This window comes from Neophocaena asiaeorientalis, unplaced genomic scaffold (genome assembly GCF_003031525.2).
Source record: "Neophocaena asiaeorientalis asiaeorientalis breed wild unplaced genomic scaffold, Neophocaena_asiaeorientalis_V1.1 scaffold134, whole genome shotgun sequence".
NCBI classification, from domain to species: Eukaryota; Metazoa; Chordata; class Mammalia; order Artiodactyla; family Phocoenidae; genus Neophocaena; species Neophocaena asiaeorientalis.
The window spans coordinates 29,247,743-29,259,419 of NW_020185339.1; the positions used below are offsets into that span (position 1 = coordinate 29,247,743).

Sequence of the window (11,677 nt, forward strand, 5' to 3'; positions counted from 1 at the left end):
ATAACAGACATGGCTCTGAGGCTTGGGATTCTCACCTCTGTCCCCACTGTCTCACCCCCATTTCCTAGCTCCCGCCTCCGCCGCCCGCAGTTTCCAGCCCCCACATCAGCCTCCGCCAGGTCTTCCACTTAGGCGCCCGCTGCCTCTGCTGCAGCAGCTGCCATGGTGCTGGATCTCGCGAGAACTGCCGCTCGCCGCCGCGCAGTTCTCGCGCGATCGGGGAGGTGGGAAGTATCCTGGTCTGGGGGTGAGGGTGCGCCGTACAGCTCCTGTAGCCTTCGCGGTTTCCGGTGCTAGGTGGAGGGAAGGAAGGAGGGAGCTGGGAGCGGGGCCAGGGGAGCAGCCGCGCTGAAATCGGCGGAGGGAGCCGGAGAGAGTGGAGCGAGAGCCGAGCGGAACCTGCGGGGGCGGAGGCGGCGGCCGCAGCGGCGGAGCTGGGAGCAGGAACAGGTGAGGGGCTGGGGAGGAGGGAAGGCGGGTCCCGGTAGAGGAGAGACTCGGGGTGGGAGCTGAGAAGATAGACCCCCACCCCCACCCCCGCTTGCTCGCTCGCCCGCCCGGTACTGCTTGGCATGGGCCGGTGTGGTCCTTCCCACCAGAGAGCTTGGAGAGGGGGCGCCGGGCCAGCCACACGCCTGCCCCCCGCATTTGAAGGACACGGAGCTGGGGTGGGGGTGGAGGGCGCACATGAATTTGTCCTCCGCCTCGCACAAGGGGGCGACCTGGGCTGCAGTTAGGTTCCCCTCGCCTGCAGGAGGTGGGCTTTTGAAGGGTTGGGGTTGAGGGGGAGGAAAGCAGTCCAAGGTGAGGTGACGCGGGGGCGGTGATGGCTGTTTTGTATCTTTTTCCTATTAAAGGGCTAGGGAATGTCGCTTTTTCCTACCCCTTCTCCCCCTCCACCTTAGTAATAGACCAGAGAGAAGCCTTGCTATGGTGACACCCCCTCCCCACATCGTGGCGCAGGGGTGTTTAGGGGGTTTAGGGATTAACGGGGAACACAGGCTAGTGGGGCACTCCAGGGGCACTATTCTGGTGGATGCTGAGCTTTCGGGTCTTGGGGACCGCACGTCGGGAAGAGGGCAGCAGGTGGGGAGCAAGAGGAGAGGAGGCAGGAGGAGGGGGAGGGGGATCTGATCTTGCTTGGAGAAGAGAGGTGGTGCCTTCCTCCCCCAGGCGAAGCGGGGGCGGTCTCACAGGAGGAGGGAACATCTTGTCACTGGCTCAGAGTTTCTGTCTTCCAATCCGCTTTCTTTCTTTAGGAAGTACCAGGATTCCCGGAACAGAAAATGGAGCCATTGCTTATACCAATGTCTGCGGGAAGGGGGCGGGGGTGTGTGGAATTCCCTGTTGAAAACGGGCCACTTGATTAGCAAAGTGGTAGCTCCTCTTTTGGGGGAGTTGCCTTCTTTCTGGGTTGTATTACTGCTGGTCTCTCTCTGGCCAGGCCAGGAGGAGTGTGGTATGTGGTCAGGAGTGAGAAGAAATAGTGAGGTCATCGGGTGAGGGAGAAATGTAACTTAAAACCTGTCTCTGCCGCGGTTGGATTGGGTCACCCCTGGTCTATGGCATGAAAGTTTTATTTGGTAGGAGATCTGCTGCAAGGAGTCTGATTGCTTGGGTCGGTGCAACAGGGCAGAATCTAGTCTCTGCATACTTCCTTCCGTGTCCCTAATCAGGTGTTGACAAGTCTTTGCTGCCATTTTGTCTTGAGCTTGTTGTTGGGGGGTCTCCACTTGCTATGACTGGAATGGGTCAGTGAATTGGTCATTGTACCTTAGACTCGAGTTTGAATAACACGTCTAGAAAAGCTCATTCTAAGAAAGAAGCTGACTCACCTTTTCACAGAATGGATCATTGACCGTGGAATTCAGCTGGGAAGGGTCCTCCTGTATCCCATATACACATGCCTCCTGCCTCCCAGCATAGTTATTACCTTGCGTAGTCAAAATTTTTATGTGTATGTCTTGCTTTTCCAAAGAGAAGAAGCTTTTTGAGTTCAGGAATTGGATCTCATCTTGTATCTCCCACACTATCTGTGCACACAGTAGGCACTCATGATGAATACAGGATGTGAATGAGCTCAGGTTTTCTGACCACAGTTTAAGGAAAGAGGAGGAGAGGGCTTGGCTGTCAAGGAGAGTGCCTGAAGATAGCTGAGTGAGAGTGTATAAAGGTCCTTAGCCTTTGTAATTAAGAAGTCTTGTCTTGGTCTCTCCACCTTCCTAAGAGGCAAAAAAAACAGTCATGGATAATGAAAGTAAGACCCCCAAAAGAAAAATATTAGAACACAGAGTCATTATTTATCAGAAATACCAGATCTCCTGCTTCCCCATTGTGGGCAAAGGGGTCTCTCCATTAGACCTAAGTCCTTCAGAGTGTTGTCTGCAGATTGGGATCCTGGTAATTACAGAGAAGGGAGCCAGTGTATGTATGTGGTGTCTGGCATAGAATTGGTGCCAGTGAATGGTAGCTGCTATTATTAAACCGAATGCAAGTGTAAAGGAGAGCAGACAGCAGGCTAAAAGAGTGGAAGTGAAGTCTTAAGTGCACAAAGGGTCATAAAGTGTGTTTACCTCTGCTGGTCTCTTCCACTGGAGTCATAATAGAGAAAATGGACTCAGAGGACAGTGGGTGGGATTTGTTGGTCAGAAGGAGGAAGTTCTTTAAAACCAGGTTTGTTAAAGTTGAATCAATAACTGAGGGAAATTGTGGAATCTGCTTACAGATGGAATCTGCTTTCTGTGGAATACCTTTAGAAGTGGATGTCAAGAGGCTTGAGACTCAAAACATGTCACTGTATTTGGCTCTCCTCACCATTTTTTTTTTTAAATTGAGGTATGGTTGATTTACAGTATTGTTTTAGTTTCAGGTGTACGCATAGTTCCCTTTACCTTTTTTTTTTTTGCGGTACGCGGGCCTCTCACTGTTGTGGCCTCTCCCGTTGCGGAGCACAGGCTCCGGATGCTCAGGCTCAGCGGCCATGGCTCACGGGCCCAGCCGCTCTGCGGCATGTGGGATCTTCCCGGACCCGGGCACGAACGCGCGTCCCCTGCATCGGCAGCCGGACTCTCAACTACTGCACCACCAGGGAAGCCCCGCCTTCACCATTTTTGTTGCAGGTGAATTTAGAGGCAAAATGGTATGGTAATTAAGAGTGTGGACCTTGGAATCAGACAAAATTGAGTTCAGATCCTGCCTCTGCTAATTACTAGTTGTGTGATTTTGGTGAAATTATTTGTCCTCTTTTAGCTTCATTTTCCTCATCTGTAAAGAGTATGATAATGATAGTACCTATGCATAGTGTCGGCATGAGAATTAAATGAGATAATACATGTAAAGAAAGCACTTAGTATTATACAAAGTACACATAGTAAGCCTCAAGTAAATGTTAGCTGCTATTAATAATCACCATCATCATAGAAATAATAACATGAGCACTCAGGGCTGCCTTAAAGAGGAGGTTTACAAAAGAACAGCTTGCCGCCTGAAGCGCCTGTGTAGAGGGATGATTGTTACCATGACTTTTTGTGCTGGTCGTAGGCTTACGAGCAATGAAATCTTTTTTTCAGCATCAGCCTCACAGAGGCAGCTCCTGTTGCCTGAGTGGGAGGTGAAGCTGGAGCAAGGCAGGGGCCCTGAACTATCAACTTGGATGTAGGGTGAGGATATGGGGGCTCAAAAATAGTGTTCAGTGTGACTCTGAGGTAATGGCTGACTCTTCCATAAAAGAGCACCCTGATTGTCCTAGGTTGGGCATTTAGTTTCCTGGCTCCCATTATTTTAGATTTCAGGTAGTATTTCAGCATCCTCCATTTCCTGGGCCACTCTTTTCACTTAGTCATATCTCCTTTAAATGTCTGCCTTTGTTTCAGAATGTACTGTATTAAGATCCAGAGTTGCGATATCTGTAATTCTGTGTACTGTACCTTTTCCAACATCTATTGCAAATATAGGTAGAATGCTAATAAAGCTTTTTGATAATGAAAGGACATGGGGAGCCTTTGGAGAAAGTTCTACAAATGTTTGAAGGCTTTGTATTGTAGTCTAGGAAAGAACTAACTGAGGTAGGGAGTCTATGAAGGTGTTAGAGATTTGTCATGGACTTCTGCAAAGGATCTGCTGCACCATATGGACCAGAAGGGAAATGGCTCAAGATTTCAGGGATCCACCATTAGCACCATATTCCTGAAGAAAGGTGAAATGCCTGGGTGTAGCAGATCTTAGTTCCCTGACAACCAGGGATTGAACCCAGGCCCTCGGCTGTGAAAGCGCGGAGTCCCAACCACTGGACCTCCAGGGTATTCCCATAACCTGTCCTTTATGAGCTTAAACACAAGAGTGTCAGGTATAAATGTTTAAATTTCAACATGATTTAGGATGCAGAAGAACATTTGCTCTGTATTGGAGTGGTTCTGTCCCCTATCCTCCACTTTTTTTTAAAAAAGCAATTGAACTTTACCCTATATAAAATCTTACTTGAAGTCTGATACGTAAAATGCATAACAGTGGTGCTGCTGTGGTAGTGGTGGAAAGTGGCGGGACATAATTAGAGCCTCTCATATAGTTCTCCCTTTCCCCCAGGCAGGCTCTGAATCCCATCCAGGGAACCCTAGGGTTCTGAGAACATGGAAGCCACTTCTCCAGTTTGTCAGATACAGGAAAAAGGATTGGAGATGTCTTCCTCAACCTCACAGACGTTTGCCATCATCAGTAGAACCGTGTTCAGCAACAAGCATATCAGTCACTAGCTACAGATCAGGAACATGAGTAAGGCATGGTCCCTGCTGGCAAGGGACTGAGAGTCTAGTGAAATACTTCCCAAACTTTTTCCCACCATGGCATACAGAGAAAATGGTAATAGTGAAATAGGCATAGCTGCTTGCAACCTGAGATGACTGGCCCATGGGCTCTAGCCACCCTAAGCCCTGCCTAGCTGTCCAGTATTGACGGGACCAGTATCTCCAGCTGACCTGTATTGCATTAAAGGCACATTATTTGGGAAGTTCCGGCTCTGGGAAGCAAAACACGCAAAGGTGAATAAGAGTAGAAGTGTGTTTGAGGTACTAGGGGATCACAGATGGCTCTTATCGCTCAAGGCAGGTGATTCCCTGTCTTCTGTATCCTTAGGCTGCTCTATGATGGGTGGCTTTGTCCAAATCATTGCCTCCTGTTTTCATCTGTGCACTGGCAATTCCGTCTTTTTATTTAAATTTCAATTTTATTTATTTTTTTATACAGCAGGTTCTTATTAGTCATCCATTTTATACCCATCAGTGTATACATGTCAGTAGCAATTCCATCTTGACCTGCATAGTGGGACCAGATTGGGGCAAAGATTTACTAGGGCTTTAGGCTGATTACTCATGGAATTTAAGTGATTTTTGTAATTAGGAAAGTACAGTGTTCTGGATATCCAAGGCTATCGATGTGGGCATTGGAGCAGCCATCAAATATCAGGAGATGGTGCAGTTGTAAACTGGTCAGATTCTAAGAATAGGGCAAGCTGAAAGCTTTGGTGAGAGGGTAGTGCCACAGAATGTTCCAAGGAAACAAATGAGTCTAGTTTTTATCCGGTCACTGTTTTATCTAGCGAAGTCATGTATTCTGAAACAGACTTAATGCTCTGCTCTGACTCATTTGCTGAGGGTTGTCTGTAGGAAAAGCCATACCCTTTCTCGGTGTTTGGGTCTTTATCAGGGCAATTTAGAATCCTTCTTCACTTGGTGTTGTGGCCTCATTCAGGTCGTCCTGTACTGGAGTCTTCCACTCAGACTAGAAGGGAAACTGGCGTAGGATTCTGGCTTGAGCCTAAATGCTGCTAGTTGAGTTAAATGGAGGCTAATTTTAGTTAGATATGTTCTAATTTATAACAGGGTCATCACTGATTGCCTAGTAGTTAAGTTCAGTAGGTATTTTTCAGGCCTTATCTTAATTTGACCTTTCTACAGCCTTTGACACTCCTTTTTTTTTTTTTTTTTTTAAAAGTTCTTTCCTCATTGGTGACTCTGATGTCTCACTCTCTTGATTTCCTTTCTACCGTTTTGGTTGCTTCCTACTCTCTTTTCTGGCCTTTTTTGCCCACTGCTTTAAATGTTGGTGTGCCCTAGGTTTCTGACTTTGGCCTTTTCTCCTGTCTCACTGTACATGCTCTCCCTAGATATATCAGTTAAGATGTATCAGTTGCAAAAGATAGAAAACACACCTGTGGCTCAGACAATCAAAGGATTTATTAAACATGTAGCAACAAGTCTAGGTGACATAAGCCAGACACAAAAGGACAAATATTGTTTGATTCCACATTTATGAGATACCTAGAATAGTCAAATTCAGAAACAGAAAGTAGAGTGGTTGTTTCCAGGGGCTGGAGAGGGGGGTTATTGTCTAATAGGTACAGAGTTTCAGTTTGGGAAGATGAAAAAGTTCTGGAGATGCATGGTGGTGATGGTTGTACAATACTGTGAGTGTGCTTAATGCCACTGAACTGTACACTTAAAAATGGTTAAAATGGTAAATTTTATGTTATGTATATTCTGCCACACACAGAAGTAGTCCAGGGGTAGAACACTTTTTTTTTAACTTTTTATTTTATATCGGAGTATAGCCGATTAACAATGTTAATCACTGCAGGTTAATCGTTCATTTCAGTGTTAATCGTTGCTGTGTTTCGGGTGCACAGCAGAGTGACTCAGCCGTGCATATACATGTATCCATTCTCCGAACTCCCCTCCCTTCCAGGCTGCCACATAACTTTTAATTTATTTTTTTAATCCAGCAACTTGACAGTGTTATTAAGGACCCAAGTTTTCTCAGTTTTTCTGCTCTGATATCCTAGTGTTCTTATGTCTGTCCCTTCATGTACCCAAGATACTCCAGCATCTCACACTTCTACATTAACATCCAAAGGCTGGACGAGAGAGCTTTGCAATATGTTCTTTTTTAAGATTGAGGAAAACTTTCCCAGATACTCCCAGCAGACTTTCCTTACATCTTTATTGCCCAGAAGTAGTGCCTAAACATTCGTGACTCAGTCACTGGCAAGAGAAATGGAATGCCCACGTCCCTTCAGCTGATCAGTTTTCATACGCTAGGGCTGGCGAGGGGTAGTTCATACCCACTCCCTGCCAACATCTGAACAAAGTAGGGGTTCTGTTAGAAGAAAGAAGGGGAAGGTGGCTGTTGGTAGGCAGCCAGTAACTGTTGCCCTACTGGATCGTCTTGGTTCCTCTTGGGGCTTCAGTTACTATCTATGCAGATGATTCCATATACCCAGACCAGACTTTTCTCCTGAGCTTCATACCTTAGCACCTCAAAATTCACGTTAATCTAAGAACAAACATCTTCGCTCTCAGATCTGTTCCTCTTACGTTTTCTGCCTAAAGAATTGCTACTGAATCACACAGGCCAGAAACCTGGGAATCATCTTTGAGTCTTCTCCTCTTCCTTCCTACATTTAATTAGTCATTAAATCCTGTGGATTTTACTATTTTGTTGTTTCAAATCTGTCCTGTCCTCTCTATTGCCACCCCTCTGTTTCAGAACTTTTCTTATCTGTATTACTGTACCTCCCAAGTGGTCTCTATGCTTCCAGTCTTTCCCCCTTTTAACTTATTCCCTAAACTGCTGTCAGAATGGTCTTTTATTTATTTATTTATTTATGGCTGAGTTGGGTCTTTGTTGCTGCGCGCGGGCTTTCTCTAGTTGCGGCGAAGGGGGGCTACTCTTCGTTGCAGTGTGCCGGCTTCTTATTACAGTGGCTTCTCTTGTTGCGGAGCACGGGCTCTAGCCGTGTGGGCTTCAGTAGTTTTGGCTCGCGGGCTCAGTAGTTGTGGCTCGCAGGCTCTATAACTCAGGCTCAGTAGCTGTGGCGCACGGGGTTAGTTGCTCCGTGGCATGTGGGATCTTCCTGGACCAGGGCTCTTGTCCCCTGCATTGGCAGGCAGATTCTTAACCACTGAGCCACCAGGGAAGCCCCAGAATGATCTTTATTTATTTATTTATTTTTAAATTTTGGCTGCGTTGGGTCTTCGTTGCTGTGCGCGGGCTTTCTCTGGTTGTGGCGAGTGGGGGCTACTCTTCATTGTGGTGCGTGGGCTTCTCGTTGCAGTGGCTTCTCTTGTTGTGGAGCACGGGCTCTAGGTGCGCGGGCTTCAGTAGTTGTGGCTCGCGGGCTCTAGAGCACAGGCTCAGTAGTTGTGGCACACGGGCTTAGTTGCTCCGTGGCATGTGGGATATTCCCAGGCCAGGGCTTGAACCCGTGCCCCCCGCATTGGCAGGCAGATTCTTAACCACTGCGCCACCAGGGAAGCCCAGGATGGTCTCTAAAGCACGTATCTGATCATGTTACCCAGTATGACCTTTAAGGCCCTTCATGATTTAGCTCCTGCTTCTCTCTCCAGCCTCATCCTTCCTTTTACTCACCATGCTGCATCCACGTAAACGACCTCCCAGTTGCACCTGGATTTGGCTAATAAACGCCCTCTCTAACTCAGGTCTTTGTGCCTGTGCACACTCTGTTCCCTCTCCCACCTTCCCTATTCCTTAGTGTCTGATTATTTCCTATTCTTCCTTTAAGAGTCAGCTCAGGTGTGACCTGAGAATCATGTCTGGGAATCGTCCTTTATCCTCCAGTCTTGAGTGACTGCTCCAGCTTTCTGTCCCGGTAGAACTATGTGCTTATCCCACTCTTATCTTCCCACAGTAATCCTCTGTTTCCTAGTCCTTCTCTCCCATTGACTGAGTTTCATGAAGGCAGAAACTGTCTTCCTCTGTTCATCCCTGGTTCATTATTCTCAATAAACGTTTAATGAATGGATGGAAGCTGGCATCAGAAGCTGTTTCCTGGCTTTGGGAAGTCTTGGAGCCTAATAGGATTCACTGAGGTACTAATCTGGGAGTTCTTGAGGCAAAAATTTGGGAAGTTTACTGAGGTCACAAGCCAGCTGCACTAAGGAAACTAAATACAGGCAGACCCTGCTTTGGTTTTCTTAAATTTTTTGGTCTGCTCCATTGGCTGTGCCAAAAATAGCATCTAATAGAGATTGTATTCGTGATATCTCAATTGGAAGATTGTTTGGGAATCAAGCTGCGCCCTGCAGTTTAGTGTGCCCTGCCTGGACAGCACAGGATTTGGGAGGCTCTGGTCGTCCTTTCCCTGGGCCCATGCAGCCTGAAGAGGAGGTGCTGGATCAGGAGTCCCCTCGGGGTGTCTCAGGACACGTGCCTGCATCAGGAGTGGGCAGTGTGTGTGGCAGACTGAGCTGGGACTCTCAGAATCCCCTGGAGGGTGGAGCAGGCATGCCTCGAGTCCAGATAACTGAACAGTGACAGCAATGGCCTGCCCCTCCTGGAGGGTGGGAGAGAGGGATTGGGGGCAGTGAGTGATTGTCAGTGAGGACGTCCTCAGGTGAGGCTTAAATCGGCCAATGTGCTTGGTTGAACTCCTGCAGTGTCGCACACACGGAGGAGATAACAAAGTTTGTAACTGTAAAATAGAATGTGGAGACATACTCTTTGTTAATAGAGATATTACTATATTCCATTTTTCATCTTGAGCCACTCACCTTTAGTTTTAACTGCTTCCTGTTTCTACCAGCCCATAGAACTCTGGTATTTTGCCCTCTTGACACAGGAGTGCCATCTGTGGCAAAAGAGAATGACTATAGGCAGTACAGTACATAGGGATACAATCCAGGTTTTGTTTGTTTGCCATCTGCTTCCCAGAGCTTTCTGTAGGAATGCATTATGGTGAAAGTGAGAATTGGCTAGATAGCTGTAGATTTGTATTCATGGCACAAAGCTGAAAGTGGCCACCATCCTGATGGTAGGGGCAGTATGCTATCTGGAAACAGGCAGGGACAGGGAAAGACAAGACAAGAAAGCCAGCACCCCCTTTGGAATGTTCATCTGAGTCAAGCTCCTGATTATATTAAAGAAGAGTTGTAATGTCCATTAATTTCAAGGCTTTGGGCTGTCATGGGGCACACATGGTAACTACTTGAATATTTTGTTAGTTATCTATCAGCCCCACTGAGTATTAAATGACAAGAGAAAATTTTACCAATTTTAGTCTTCTGATCCTTTCATGGCTTTCCCAAACCAGTCTTGCGGTCAGTATATGTGGAAAATGGCCAAGAATTGACAGGAAAGCTAAGCAACCATCTGTGCATTACACGGAGATAACTGTTAGGACAGAAGAAATGATATAAGGACCTCCTCAGATGAGGCTAAAATTAGCCAGTGTGCTTGATTGAACTCCTACGGTGGGCTTGGCACTGGGAGCAAGGAAAGATCCCAAATAAATAAAAGGCATAGTCCTTGCCCATGGTGAGTACACAGTTAACTTGGGGAGACGGTAAATATACAGACTTATAAAAGAAGAAAAAAACTGCATAACGTAGTGCCACTTGAGTGGTTTAGATAATTCAGGGTGCTTTATGAAGCATGCCAGAAAATAGAAATAAGTGTAACACTGGGATCAGATTTTGAACCAAGACTTTAGCATGAGAGCTTAGCAAAGGAGCAAACCAAAGGACAGTGTATGCATGTTCTGGGGCAAGGGATATCTTTCAGCCACTGCTTGACTCACAGTTGGTAATCATTTAGCCAGCAACAGTTCCAGTCATGAAGGAAAGCAAGATAAATGTATGGTATAAATTCAGTTCAGAATCTGGGCCAAAGCCTGTTACTTAAGCTTTAAAGCAGAGTATCATCTGGAGCTGAAGGAAATGACACCTGAACTGGAGACAAGATAAAAACTAGGAAGACTTGGGGAAGGTCTAAATTTCTGGAAGTGATGGCAGCAGAACCAGAAGTCTGTCTACCACAGATTACCAAGGTTGGCGGGATCTGATCTTATTAGCTGGGCACGTGTCCCCTCCTGCCTCAGGAATCCTCGGGAATCTGTCTGCCTGGGTGGTTGAGGCAGGATGAGCAGGGAGGATGGCTAGTGGGTGACTTGACTGAAGTTGAGTCCAGAGTTGAGCCAGGCCCTCCCCCTGGGGTGTGAGCGCTCTGGGTCAGGGGCGGGGCTCATCTGCGGAACCTACCCGGAGCACCACACCTGGCTCATTAGTGGATGTCTGGGGAGGTCTTTGAAGATGAAACACTCCATAAGCACTCATTGTTTCTGTTTTTTGGACAAAGCAGTACTTTGGTCTCCAGGAGCTGTTGATCTGGCTCCTTTGTACTGGTCTGGAATTCGCTGCAAACTGAGGAGAGTAGGAAACAAACAAAAAAACCTGAAATTGTTTTTGAAAAAACAACTAAACTCCCACCAAACCCCGCCATGCTTTAGCTTGTAAATAGGATTCCTCCCCATCCACCTTTCACATTCTTGGGTTTGGGTGCACTCTGTCTTAACCTGTTCTTTCGCCTACTGGGTTTGGGGTGTGCGTGTGTTTATCTCTGGTTCCTAGACTCTGTAGAGAATGCCGGCCACTGGTTTATGGTGGTTGCCGAATAAGCTGCCCGCTGATGCATGTCTCCCGCGGGCCCAGAGAACTGGCTGGCACGGGTGACTCTGAACCCCCGTTTCATTGTTGTTTCAAAGATTCATTTCTGTGGCTGTCCTGAGCCATAGAGAAGGGAGGGAGGAAGAGAGGGAATGAATGACCCTGATTCTGTCTGTCGGGGGCAGTGGATGGGGTGGGCAGAAAGAAAGGCATTTTGTATTTTTGTA

At 47.1% G+C, this 11,677-nt stretch overlaps 1 protein-coding gene across 1 annotated transcript in view; it reads left to right on the forward strand.

The window, feature by feature from the left end:
* Positions 1-234: 234 nt before the first annotated feature.
* ARF3 (ARF GTPase 3) overlaps positions 235-11,677 on the forward strand; it is an 18,054-nt gene continuing 6,611 nt past the window's right edge. The window contains exon 1 of the mRNA XM_024736783.1: positions 235-450. The gene's annotated coding sequence lies outside the window, so the exon portion shown is untranslated. The remainder of the gene's footprint in view (positions 451-11,677) is intronic.